We start from the raw sequence: 15,251 nt of genomic DNA on the forward strand, positions 1-15,251 counted from the left end.
AAAAGTAAAACGGCCATATCTTTTGCATACGATGTCGAAAAAACGCATAATATATCAAAAAAGATCAGCACGAAAATCTGAATCCGATTTTGACGGTCGTAGGACAGTTTGCAAATTTTTAGAATCCTCAAATTCTAAAAGGAAAAAAAGATATGCTCAAATTTCAACTTTTTTGACTTTTCGTTAAATCTGGTCAAACTGTGGTCAAACTATGGTCAAACTACTTATTCAAGAAATATTAGTTTGACCCTCTAATATTTCTTGAATAAGTAGTTTGACCATAGTTTGACCAGATTTAACGAAAGTCAAAAAAACTGAAATTTGAGCATATCTTTTTTTCCTTTTAGAATTTGAGGATTCTAATTTTTTTATTTAATCATGAGCTCAAACCTTTAGTCTCGATTTGAGACATGAACCGGGACTAAAGGGCACCGCACCCTTTAGTCCCGGTTCGTGTCTCAAACCAGGACTAAAGGTCCCATTTGAACCGGGACTAATGCCTTCCCAACGCCTTAGCCGCTCGAACCGGGACTAATGCTCACATTAGTCCCGGTTCATGATGCAACCGGGACTAATGTGTACAGGAAGCTGTGACCAAAGCCCTGTTTTCTACTAGTGATTGCCACCGTTGCGGCCGCCGCTGGAGTTGCCGCCACCGCGGTTGCCATCGCTGCGGTCCGAGCCTCCGCGGTTCGAGTCGCTGCGGTGTTGGTCGGATGAGTTGGAGCTGCCTGCGCCATGGGACGGACCTCCGGTGTAGAGCACAGTCTGGTTCCCCACGGCTGTGGAGTTCGCGAGCTGCGTGTCGCGCAGAGTGAGAAGGGAGCGCGTCTGGGTGAAAGACGGCAAGGGACTCTGCATGGTGACGATCGTGGTGATGTCAGAGAAGCACGGGTTGAGCTCGCAGAGGCAGTTGAAGACAAGCGTTTGGTCGGAGACGGTGGTGCCGACGTCGTTGAGAGCATCCGAAAGGGCCTTGAGGCGATGACAGTAGGCAGTAATGGAGAGGTCGCCTTGGACGAGGCCTCGAAACTCTGCCTCGAGGTAAACAACGCGAGTCATCTGGTTGTCCAAAAAAAGGTTGGTGATGAGCGTCCATGCTTCCTGGGCCATCTGATACTCTGCCATGATTATGTCGAAGATTTTGTCGGAGATGGACCCATAGAGCCACGACCGAACGACGTAGTCGTCGTGAGTCCAGTCTGGCGTGCGGTCCGTCGCGGCGGTGACGGAGTTGACGTGGGGAAGCAAGTTGTACTTGCCGAGGAGGACGCGGACAAGCATCCGCCACTTGGTGAAGTTCGAGGCGGCGAGGTTGAGCGTGACGGGGACATGGGTGCGCACGCTGGCGACATGCACCGGCGGCGAAGCGGAGGCGGGCAGAGCAGCGGTGACGAGGGCGCCGAAGGTGGAGCTCATGGTTACGGGCAAGGTGGGGGAGGTGAGGCTGGAGCTTGTAATGGAGTGGAGGTGAGATTGGATCAGGGGTGGTGAGCGCCGGGGTTGGACGAGGCCGGATCGAGGTTTTTTTTTTGAACAAGGGAAGGGTCCAGAAGGACCCAGTCATCCATTGATAAGCATGATAGTACATTTTACAACAGGACCCCATGGAAACAGAAAACTACGAACTAGGTCCTGCATTATGCAAACAAGACCCTGAACAAGGGAAGAAGATTGCAATCGGGTTCGAACTATCTGCACCCCGATGGATTCAGCCTCGCCGGCGCCGGGGACGGCACCACTTGGGCCAACGAGACCTCCATGACTCCATGCCATAGACTCCACCGTTAAGCAAGACTGCCTCCCCTTTGGCATCTTGGTCGGGAGGAATGAAGATGGTCGCCTTTCGACCTGAGAATACGGCGGGTCGTCAGAGACCAGGCAGCAACCAAGAAGGGCGCCACAGCCTCTCGAAATCCACCGCCGTGTGTGCTCACGGACCCCAACCGCAGTGTCCATCTTCCCCTGTGAGCGCCGCCACTTCTCCATCACCATGATGGATGCTGTAGACAGCAGCTTGGTGGAGATCCCTTTGCAGATCCGACCAGGACTACCTCGCTGGAAGCTAGGATCCAGCGAGAACATGCACCCAGGATTCGAACCCCGCCGTGTTCTCCCGCAGGTTCCACTGCCGCCACCGAGACGGCACGAAGAAAATAGGGAGGACACTGGATCGGCTCGATCTGAGGCAGCCGCACACTTATTGAAAGAGCTAGCGCCAGATCCGTCGACTTCCCTTCGCATCCACCATGGAGGAAGAGCAGAGGACGGTGCCGGCGACCACCGAGCGCTGCATGCATGCGACGGTGGGATGCACTCCAACAGCATAACGCCAGTCGCCCAAAAGGGAAGTCCAGGCAAACACCTCAGTCCTAAGCTACTATATACAGGAAGAGAACGGCCTCCTCTCCCACTCCATCTCCGGCCGGCAAAGCCGCCGAAGAAAGAGGAGAGAGGAGCCGAGTGCACAGCGGCGGCTCTCAAGGAAGAAAGGAGGAGAGAGAAAGAAAAGGGAGGAAAGAGGAGCCGTCCGGCCGGATCGAGGTTACTATCTGATACCAAGAAAACAAGTAGGTTTGTGTATTGCACGCCACACATGGGCTGCCTTGTATTCACAATATATAGGAGTACATGCCTTGGTAATCAAGGTAAATCAAAGCAAATCCTCAGCCGAATCAGACTACAATATTCGGTGGGATATTGTGCTAGTTTCCTATTACAAGTTATATGAACAAAAGGTATATTTTAACATGCACACCAATCATGCATGACTCCTTTTTTTTAACATCAGTACAGACATAAGCGCTCATGCATGACTTCTGAGAGGGTCGAAGCTCCATCCCAAGTTCTGTTAAACCAAATATATGTACTCCCTGCATCCCGAACTACTTGTAGTAGAAATGGATAGGACGCAGGGAGTATAGCAGGAGGCTACCGTCCTGCTTAAGACGTTTCAAGCGTTGATTCACGGAAAATGGACCACAGGGTGCACTGGCTAACACGGGATGCTATCATCGGTTGCTTTGATTTGAGGGTTTGAGGTTGAAAATACTTTCTGTTAGATCCACACACAAACGCTCCCGTGATCACCTGATGTCATTACCTGTGCTTCAGTTTTTTTATTTTTTATTTTTCGCGAATGCTATTACCGGTGCTATACATACAGTAAAGGTTATTTTGTATTCCAGCTATAGTAGGCGCAAGATAGTGAATCACTAGAGCTTTTTTCTCACGCACACAGTACACTCCGGCAGGGGTTAAAAATTTCAACGAAATTTCAGCTAAATTTCTGAAATTTCGCATATTTCAGTGGGGACCGAAATACTTTTAACCCCGAACTTTCAAGGCAGATTCAAACTGCTTTAAAAAAAATTAAATTATGTTAAAATTCATTAAAATCAAATGAAATTTGAAATCTCAAATCCGAAATAATTTCTGAAATATGCAAAATTTCTGAAATTTCGCATATTTCAGTGATGTCCGAAATTATTTTGTTTCCGAAATTAAAAACCTGACGTCCGGTGATCACCAGAACTTACTAGTATTGCTTAATCTTCCCAAGGTGAGTCATTGCGACAACAAGAACAGGAGAATGGATCTTTTTCCGAGAGTAGTTGAGTTTGGAGAGGATTAATCCATTAATTGATATTGATGGACGAAAAATACCCTTGTAAGGTTTTTGAGGGGTACCGAAGCAAACCTCAAATAAATAATACAACATACAAATTAGTGAAGCCACATCTCAGATTCTTAGTGCTGCTCAAATGAACATTTTTAGTGAGGCGTTCGTTACACTTTTGGAGAAGAATTACTCCTCCAACTCTAGGCGTTCATTGTCGGGGACTTCTATGAATTGATCAAGGATTTCTATGATGGAAATGTTAATTTGCAAAGCATCAACTCATCATACATCACTCTCATTCCCAAAAAGGATAACCCCATGCTGCGTGGAGACTTCAGACCAATATCACTTCTAAACTGCTCCATAAAGATCATCACCAAACTTCTTGCCAACAGGCTGCAGAAGGTTATCCTTCAGTTGGTACACATCAACCAATATGGCTTAATCAAATCAAGAACAATCCAAGACTGTTTGGCCTGGGCTTTTGAATACCTCCACCAATGTCATCAATCCAAGGAGGAAACTATTATCTTAAAATTATATTTTGAAAAGGCTTTTGATTTGATAGAGCATCAGATTATTCTGGATATCCTAAAAGCCAGAGGGTTTGGAGAGAAATGAATCAACTGGATTGATATGATCTTCAAATCAGCCACTTCTGTTGTCCTGCTGAATGGCATTCCTGGAAAAGTTTTCCACTGTAAAAGAGGAGTGAGACAAGGGGACCCTCTCTCTCCACTTCTTTTTGTGCTGGCTGTAGATTTGCTACAGTCAATTATCAATGAGGCCATGAGAAACAGGCCGCTATTTGCCCCCCTTCCAAGTCAACAGTTGTCCTGATTTTCCAGTGATCCAATATGCTGATGACACTATTGTGGTTCTACCTGCTGATTACAGGCAGCTGATGCAGATAAAAAATTTATTGTCACATTTTGCTGCACAAACTGGGCTTAAAGTTAACTACAAAAAATCAATTGTAATCCCAATCAATGTGGCACCTCAAAACATGCACACCATCATCAACATCCTTCAATGTAAGGAAGGATCCTTTCCCTTCCCTTATTTACGGCTCCCACTTAGTATCAACAAGCTCAAGATAGAAGACTTTAGCCCCATGCTGCAAAGAATTAAAAGAAGAATATCTGGGTGCTCCACCTTAATATCTTATGATGGAAGACTGCAGCTCATCAAATCAGTTTTCTCCTCCTTGCCAACTTTCTTCATGAGTTGCCTTTCCCTTCCAGTGGGAGTAATTGATCAAATCAACAAGTACCTCAGGCATTGCTATTGGAGGAAATATGGAACTGAGGAAGTTGGATAGGCTATGATCTCATGGGAAACAGTCTGCAAACCCCAAATCTCATGGAGGACTGGGAGTACTTGATATTCAGCTGCACAATAAAGCTTTATTAATCAAAAACCTCCATATGTTCTTTAACAAACATAATCTTCCTTGGGTCAAACTATTGTTGGAGACTTATTATTCAGTCACTCCACCAAAAGACATGCTTGAGGGCTCTTTCTGGTGGAAAACACATCTGAAACTGATACCCATCTTCAAGGAGGTTGCTTATTGCACAGCTGGTTCTGGAGATATATACAACACTGTTTTGGACACACAGATGTCAACAAAAGCCACTGATTAAAGAATATCCTGAGCTAGATTCTTTTGCAATCAATGATCAGTGTTCTGTGGAACAACTGAAACAATCAGCTGATATTTTGAAACATTTTCACACACCCCTATCTGCCATTGCTTTCCAACAGCTTATTGAATTAGCACCAATTGTCCGGCAGATTGGAAGCACTACTGATATATGGCACTATGAGTGGAAATCTGGCTTTTTCAGTCAGTAAGATGTATAAACAGATGATGAGACCTTCAGATGTGCATCACCTGTTTAGAGATTTATGGAAAGCAGCATGCAGAATCAGGCACAAAATCTTCTTTTGGATGATATTACATGACAGAACCAACACTAGAAGTCTCCTCAAAAGGAAGCACTTCTTGTTACAGAGCTATGAATGTGCCCTCTGCCAAGAACATGTTGAGGAAACATCATGTTTTCACCTGCTTTGGGATTGCCAATTTGCTCTATCTTGTTGGTACATCATTGCTCCACATAGGCACAGTGGAACATATGCCTTTGATGATATTACGCTCTTCAAACATGTCTTCCCACCTCAGATTGCCATGGATATTGTGATCATGGGATGCTGGAAATATGGATGCAAAGGAATGAAAAGATTTTTAGAAACACCACCCCGAGTCTGGAAGCTTGGAAACAAGGACTACTTCATGATCTATCTCTAGTCAAGCACAGAACAAAAAGGAAGAACATTGCCACTCACTACTAGGAAAAACCTTATACACAACATCTTAGCAGTAGCGCTGGACAAAACTAGGCGCTACTGCTACTTAGCAGTAGCGTGTTTAGCAGTAGCGCGTTCTCCTAAAGCGCGCTGCTACTATACTTGTACAGGGCGCAGATGGCTAGCCCCACATAGAAGTAGCGCGGTTTCCTAACCAGCGCTACTGCTAAGTCTCTCACTCTCTCTCTCCCTCTCACTTGCTCTCGCCCGCGCCGAACCCGTCGTCCCCCGCCGCCGCGCTGCTCCTCGCTAAGGTACTCCCTCCTTCCCCTCCTCCTCCGGCCGCCCCTCCCTCCTCCTCCTCCAGCCGCCCCCTTCCTCTTCCTCTTCCGGCCGCTCCCTACCCCTCCACCCCTGCCCCCTCCCTCCTCCTCCTCCGTCCGCCCCCTCCCTCCTCCTCCTCCGGCCGCCCCCAAAGCCCAAAATGGCATAACCAAATGATTGTTTAGCCAATGATGGATTTCGCGCCACGGAATGAATCAAAGAACTGAGGACGTTTCCAATACCGACAGTCCACCCCTTGCCCCCTCCCTTCTCCTCCTCCTCCTCCGGCCGCCCCTCCCCCTCCACCCCTGCCCCTCCCTCCACCTCCTCCTCCGGCCACCCCCTCCCCCTCCATGCCTGCCCCCTCCCTCCTCCTCCTCCTCCGGCCGCCCCCTCCCCCTCCTCCCCCGCCCCATCCCTCCTCCGATCCCACCGGCCTCCTCCCCCTCCTCCTCTCGCCTTCTTCCTCCTCCCTCCATCTTTTTTTTATGTTTTTACTATTGTATAATGTAGTTTTTTTTACTGTTTTTAGTAAGTGTTTAAAATAATTAGTAAGTAAACTAATAAACTAGTGGAACTAGTTTGGTTTTAGTAAGAACTAGTTGAATTAAGCGAATTAATGTATTTTTAGTAAGAAAATTAATATAACTAGTTGAACTAGTTTATTTTTTTAGAAAGAACTAGTTTATTTCTATTTATAGTAAATTTATTTTTAGTAAGAACTAGTTGAATTAATATAACTAGTTGAACATGTCACATTTTTTTAGTAAGAACTATTCGGGATGTATTAGTGATAACTTATAGGGTTTTTGTTTTTGCAGAAATCAAGGAGCCCCTCCATCATCCCCGCCGTCGTCCCCGTCACCGACCCCCTCCGACCTCGAGGTGAGACCAGCCAAATCTCCATGTCAATATGAGTCCTATAAGATATGATGTAGATAAACACATGTATATCTTGTGTTGCTCAAATAGGATATGTGGTTGCCCAAGTGGCCGGTCATGTTTGCAGGTTACACCTCCGAGTGGCCTATGTTTTGCCGGAGTGTTGATTAATTTCCGTTCCGGCAAATTTCAGGCGCTTGATATGTCCTGCTTTAGCAAAGGTCATGCCGGAATTTTCCGTGAATTTTGGCATGACTTGTGCTAGAATATGTAGGAAATATCGAGTGGCCTGGATTTTCTAGAAAGATAATTAAATGATATTTCGGGTTGACTTTAAGACTGTCGAGGCCGAAGAATCCCGACTATTGTCGTGGGGGTCGTTTATCCTTCTTCTCTGGGTGCTAGACCTTTGTTATGCACTAGGGGAAGGAGGAGTAACGACCATCACCTACGGTCGCAAATATCAGAGAGGAATCAGTGAGGGAGAGTATCCACCATATATGAGAGGACAAAGAGTCCCGACTGTTGTCATGGGGGTAGCTTCTCCTTCGTTCCCATGTGCTAGACAATTTGATGTAATGCACTCGGGAACGAAAGGAGGAGCTACCATCACCGACGGTCGAATATATACACCACGTGAGCTAAGAGTTTTCAAGAAAAGACTCAACAGACCCATAGTCAACCCGTGATGAATAATAATGATCTAATTTAGTTTTTGTAGTACATATATTTAATTGTACAAGTTTAATCTTTGAATTATGAACATAGGAAATGTCGTCGGACATTGAAGGTCCCTGATACGTCCATTTTGCATCATGCTTTTATATCAATATTTATTGCATTATGGGTTGTTATTACACATTATATCTCAATACTTATGGCCATTCTCTCTTATTTTACAAGGTTTACCATGAAGAGGGGGAATGCCGGCAGCTGGAATTCTGGCTGGAAAAGGAGCAAACAATGGAAACCTATTCTGCACTGCTCCAAAAATCCTGAAACTCCACGAAACTTATTTTTGGAATTAATAAGAATTATTGAGCAGAAGAAACACCTCAGGGGTCCCACACCCTGGCCAGGAGAGTGGGGGGCGCGCCCACCCCTACTGGGCGTGCCCTATCTCCTGGGCCCCCTGGTGCCCCCCCCCCCCGGTGTCCATCTTCTGCTATATGAAGGCTTTTACCCTGGAAAAAAAATCATGGGCAAGCTTATGGGACGAAACTCCGCCGCCACGAGGCGGAACCTTGGCGGAATCAATCTAGAGCTCCGTCAGAGCTGTTCTGCCGGGGACACTTCCCTCCGGGAGGGGGAAATCATCACCACCATCATCACCAACGATCCTCTCATCGGGAGGGGGTCAATCTTCATCAACATCTTCACCAGCACCATCTCATCTCAAAACCCTAGTTCATCTCTTGTATCCAATCTTGTATCCAAACCACAAATTGGTACCTATGGGTTGCTAGTAGTGTTGATTACTCCTTATAGTTGACGCTAAACTGTTTACTTGGTGGAAGATCATATGTTCAGATCCTTAATGCATATTATTACTCCTCTGATTATGAACATGAATATGCTTTGTGAGTAGTTACATTTGTTCCTGAGGACATGGGTGAAGTCTTGCCATTAGTAGTCATGTGAAGTTGATATTCGTTCGATATTTTGATGAGATGTATGTTGTCTTTTCCTCTAGTGGTGTTATGTGAACGTCGACTACATGACACTTCACCATTATTTGGGCCTAGAGGAAGTCATTGGGAAGTAATAAGTAGATGATGGGTTGCTAGAGTGATAGAATCTTAAACCGTAGTTTATGCGTTGCTTTGTTAGGGGCTGATTTGGATCCATATGTTTAATGTTGTGGTTAGGGTTACCTTAATACTTCTTTTGTAGTTGCAGACGCTTGAAATAGGGGTTAATCATAAGTGGGATGCTTGTCCAAGTAAGGGAAGTACCCAAGCACCGGTCCACCCACATATCAAATTATCAAAGTACCGAACGCGAATCATATGAGCGTGATGAAAACTAGCTTGACGATAATTCCCATGTGTCCTCGGGAGCTCCTTTCTCATTATAAAAAAATGTCCAGGCTTATCCTTTGCTACAAAAGGATTGGGCCACCTTGCTGCACTTTATTACTTTTATTGCTTGTTACTCTTTACAGTTTATCTTATCACAAAACTATCTATTACCTACAATTTTAGTGCTTGTAGAGAAAACCTTACTGAAAACCGCTTATCATTTCCTTCTGCTCCTCGTTGGGTTCGACACTCTTACTTATCAAAAGGACTACGATATATCCCCTACACTTGTGGGTCATCAAGACTCTTTTCTGGCGCCGTTGCCGGGGAGTGTAGCGCTTTTGGTGAGTGGAACTTGGTAAGGAAACATTTATATAGTGTGCTGAAATTTTCCGTTACTTGTCACTATGGAAACTAATCCTTTGAGGGGCTTGTTCGGGGTATCTTCACCCCGACCAGAAGAGCAAAGAGTTTCTCATCAACCTACTGAACTTTTTGAAAATATTTACTTTGAGATTCCTTTGGGTATGATAGAGAAACTGCTAGCTAATCGATTAGCAGGAGATGGAACATTGCATCCCGATTTACACCTTATCTTTGTGGATGAAGTTTGTGGATTATTTAAGCTTGCAGGTATTCCCGATGATGTTGTCAAAAGGAAGTTCTTCCCTTTATCTTTGAAGGGACATGCATTGACATGGTATAGGCTATGTGATGATATGAGATCTTGGAATTATAAACGATTGAAGTTGGAATTTCATCGTGACCGCAATTACATATATAATTTCTAGCCTCGCGAAGGAGAAAGCATCACTCAAGCTTGGGGGAGGCTTAAGTCAATGTTATATTCATGCCCCAACCATGAGCTCTCTAGAGAAATGATTATTCAAAAAAATTATGCTCGGCTTTCTCTCAATGATCGCAACCTGCTCGATACTTCCTGTGCTGGTTCTTATATGCTGAAGACTATTGATTTCAAATGGGACTTATTGGAAAGAAATAAACGCAACTCTGAAGATTGGGGTTCCAACAATGGTAAGGAGTCAGGTATGACACCCAAGTTTGATTGTGTTAAATCTTTTATGGATACTGATGTTTTTCGTGGATTTAGCACTAAGTATGGACTTGACTCTAAGATAGTAGCTTCTTTCTGTGAATCTTTTGCTACTCACGTTGATCTCCCTAAAGAGAAGTGGTTTAAATATAATTCTCCCATTGAAGTAAAAGTAGTTGCACCTATTACAATTGAAGAAAAGACTGTCACCTATAGTGATCCTATTGTTCCTACTACTTATGTTGAGAAACCTCCTTTTCCTGTTAGGATAAAAGATCATGTTAAAACTTCGGCTGTTGTTCGTAAGAGTAATACTAGGACGTATACCCCTCTTGAGAAAATCAAAGTTGAACCTAGTATTGCTATGGTTAAAGATCTCTTGGATGATGAATTAGATGGGCATGTTATTTATTTCTAGGGTGAGACTGCTAATATAGCTAGACGAGATGCTAGGATACATAGACCTGTGGTAGGCACGCCTGTTATTTCCGTTAAGATAGGAGATCATTGTTATCATGGTTTATGTGATATGGGTGCTAGTGTTAGTGCGATACCCTATGACTTATATAAAGAAATTATGCACGACATTGCACCCATTGAATTGGAAGACATTGATGTTACTATTAAGCTTGCTAATAGGGATACCATTAAACCAGTTGGGATAGTTAGAGATGTTGAAGTCTTGTGTGGGAAGGTTAAATACCCTACTGATTTTCTTGTTCTTGGTTCCCCACAAGATGATTTTTGTCCCATTATTTTTGGTAGACCCTTCTTGAATACAGTTAATGCTAAGATTGATTGTGAAAAGGATACTGTTACAATTGGCTTAGAGGGTATGTCTCATGAGTTTAATTTTGCTAAGTTCCGTAGACAACCTCGTGATAGAGAATCACCTAGTAAGGATGATATTATTGGTCTTGCTTCCATTGCCGTACGTCCTACTGATCCGTTAGAACAATATTTGCTAGACCATGAAAACGAAATGTTTATGAAGGAAAGAAGGGAAATAGATGAAGTGTTCCTTAAACAGGAACCTATGCTGAAACACAACCTTCCCGTTGAAATTCTTGGGGATCCCCCTCCACCCAAGGGTGATCCCGTGTTTGAACTCAAACCATTACCTGATGACCTTAAGTATGCTTATCTTAATGAAAAGAAAATATATCGTGTTATTATTAGTGCTAACCTTTCAGAGCAAGAAGAAGAAAGATTATTGAAAACTCTGAAGAAGCACCGCGTTGCTATTGGATATACTCTGGATGATCTTAAGGGCATTAGTCCCATGTTATGCCAACACAAAATTAATTTGGAGGCCGATGCTAAACCAGTTAGAGATCCTCACTGAATCCCAAGATGAAAGAAGTGGTAAGAAAGGAGATACTAAAGCTCCTTGAGGCAGGTATAATTTATCCCGTTGCTGATAGTGAATGGGTAAGGCCTGTCCACTGTGTTCCTAAAAAGGGAGGTATTACCGTTGTTCCTAATGATAAAGATGAATTGATCCCGCAAAGAATTATTACAGGTTATAGGATGGTAATTGATTTCCGTAAATTAAATAAAAGCTACTAAGAAAGATCATTACCCTCTACCTTTTATTGATCAAATGCTAGAAAGACTATCCAAACGCACACATTTTTGCTTTCTAGATGGTTATTCTGGTTTCTCTCAGATATCTGTGTCAGCTAAGGATCAATCGAAAACTACTTTTACTTGCCCTTTCGGTACTTTTGCTTATAGACGTATGCCTTTTGGTTTATGTAATGCACCTGCTACTTTTCAAAGATGTATGATGGCTATATTCTCTGACTTTTGTGAAAAGATTTGTGAGGTATTCATGGATGATTTCTCCGTTTATGGATCCTCTTTTGATGATTGCTTGAGCAACCTTGATCGAGTTTTGCAGAGATGCGAAGACACTAGTCTCGTCCTGAATTGGGAGAAGTGTCGTGCTACCTCTTGAGAAGTGCGTTGGATTTCCCCGAATAGGAGAGGATGATGTAGCAAAGTGGCATAAGTATTTCCCTTAGTTTTTGAGAACCAAGGTATCAATCCAGCAGGAGACCACACACAAGTCCTCGTACCTACACAAAACGATAGCAACTCGCAACCAACGCTTAGGGGTTGTCAATCCCTTCACGGTCACTTACGAGAGTGAGATCTGATAGAGATAATATTTTTGGTATTTTTGATAGATAGATGCAAAGTAAAAAGTAAAAGGCAAAGTAAAACAAAACAAGTAAATAAAGTGATATAGATTGATATGATGAGAATAGACCCGGGGGCCATAGGTTTCACTAGTGGCTTCTCTCAAGAGCATAAGTATTCTACGGTGGGTGAACAAATTACTGTTGAGCAATTGACAGAATTGAGCATAGTTATGAGTATATCTAGGCAACGATCATGTATATAGGCATCACGTCCGAGACAAGTAGATCAAAATGATTCTGCATCTACTACTATTACTCCTCTCATCGACCGCTATCCAGCATGCATCTAGAGTATTAAGTTAAAAACAGAGTAACACCATAAGCAAGATGACATGATGTAGAGGGATAAATTCATGCAATATGATAAAAAAACCCATCTTGTTATCCTCGATGGCAACAATACAATATGTGCCTTGCAACTCATTCTGTCACTAAGTAAGGACACCGCAAGATTGAACCCAAAGCTAAGCACTTCTCCCATTGCAAGAACTACCAATCTAGTTAGCCAATCCAAAAAGGATAATTCGAAGAGACTTGCAAAGATAACTCAATCATACATAAAAGAATTCAGAGAAGAATCAAATATTTTCCATAGATAATACTGGATCATAAACCCACAATTCATCGGTCTCAACAAACACACCGCAAAAAGAAGATTACATCGAATAGATCTCCACGAGAGAGGGGGAGAACATTGTATTGAGATCCAAAAATAGAGAAGAAGCCATCTAGCTACTAGCTATGGACCCGAAGGTCTAAAGTAAACTACTCACACTTCATTGGAGGGGCTATGGTGATGATGTAGAAGCCATCCATGGTGGATGCCCCCTCCGGCGGAGCTCCAGAACAGGCCCCAAGATGGGATCTCGTGGATACAGAAGGTTGCAGCGGTGGAATTAGGTTTTTGGCTCCTGTTTTGATCGTTCAGGGTTACGTAGGTATATATAGGAGGAAGGAGTACGTCGGTGGAGCGTCGAGGGGCCCACGAGGTAGGGGCGCACCCAGGGGGCGTGCCCTCCACCCTCGTGACCTCCTCGGGCACTGCTTGGAGTAGGGTCCAAGTCTCCTGGATCACGTTCGGTTGGAAAATCACGATCCCGAAGGTTTCACTCCTTTTGGACTCCATTTGATATTCTGTTTCTTCGAAACACTGAAATAGGCAAAAAACAGCAATTCTGGGCTGGGCCTCCGGTTAATAGGTTAGTCCCAAAAGTAATATAAAAGTGGAAAATAAAGCCCAATATAGTCCAAAACAGTAGATAAAGTAGCATGGAGCAATCAAAAATTATACATATGTTGGAGACGTATCATGTCGCTTTATGGTTAATGAAGGCATTGTCTTGGGGCATAAGATTTCCGAGAGAGGTATTGAAGTTGATAAAGCTAAAGTTGGTGCTATTGGAAAGATGCCATGTCCCAAGGACATAAAAGGTATAATAAGTTTCCTTGGTCATGCCGGTTTTTATAGGAGGTTCATTAAGGACTTTTCTAAAATCTCTAGGCCTCTGACTAATTTATTGCAAAAATATATTCCTTTTGTCTTTGATGATGATTGTGTAGAAGCATTTGAAATACTTAAGAAAGCTTTGATCACTGCACCTATTGTTCAGCCGCCTGATTGGAATTTACCCTTTGAAGTTATGTGTGATGCTAGTGATTATGCTGTAGGTGTTGTTCTAGGGCAAAGAGTTGATAAGAAATTGAATGTTATCCAGTATGCTAGTAAGACTCTTGATACTGCTCAGAGAAATTATGCTACTACTGAAAAAGAATTCTTAGCAGTTGTGTTTGCATGTGATAAGTTTAGACCTTATATTGTTGATTCCAAAGTTACTATTCACACTGATCATGCTGCTATTAAATATCTTATGGAAAAGAAAGATGCTAAGCCTAGACTCATTAGATGGGTTCTCCCGCTCCAAGAATTTGATTTACATATTATTGATAGAAAGGGAGCTGAGAACCCCGTTGCAGATAACTTGTCTAGATTAGAGAATGTTCTTGAGGACCCACTGCCTATTGATGATAGCTTTCCTAATGAACAATTAGCGGTCGTTAATGCTTCTCATACTACTCCTTGGTATGCTGATTATGCTAATTACATTGTTGCTAAGTTTATACCTCCTAATTTCACATACCAGCAAAAGAAAAAAATTCTTTCATGATTTAAGACATTACTTTTGGGATGACCCACACCTTTATAAAGAAGGAGTAGATGGTGTTATTAGACGTTGTATGCCTGAGCATGAACAGGAACAGATCCTACGCAAGTGTCAATCTGAATCCTATGGAGGACACCACGCTGGAGATAGAACTGCACACAAGGTACTACAATCTGGTTTTTATTGGCCTACTCTCTTCAAAGATGCTCATAAGTTTGTCTTATCTTGTGATGAATGTCAAAGAATTGGTAATATTAGTAGACGTTAAGAAATGCCTATGAATTACTCTCTTGTTATTGAACCGTTTGATGTCTGGGGATTTGATTATATGGGACCTTCTCCTGCCTCTAATGGTTATACACATATTTTAGTTGCTGTTGATTACATTACTAAGTGGGTAGAAGCTATTCCAACTAGTAGTGCTGATCATAACACTTCTATTAAAATGCTTAAAGAAGTTATTTTTCCAAGGTTTGGAGTCCCTAGATATCTTATGACTGATGGTGGTTCACATTTTATTCATGGTGCTTTCCGTAAGATGCTTGCTAAGTATGATATTAATCATAGAATCACATCTCCTTATCATCCGCAGTCTAGCGGTCAAGTAGAGTTGAGCAATAGAGAGCTCAAATTAATTTTGCAAAAGACTGTGAATAGATCTAGAAA

Source organism: Triticum aestivum, chromosome 2B, assembly GCF_018294505.1.
Source record: "Triticum aestivum cultivar Chinese Spring chromosome 2B, IWGSC CS RefSeq v2.1, whole genome shotgun sequence".
Taxonomy (NCBI): domain Eukaryota; kingdom Viridiplantae; phylum Streptophyta; class Magnoliopsida; order Poales; family Poaceae; genus Triticum; species Triticum aestivum.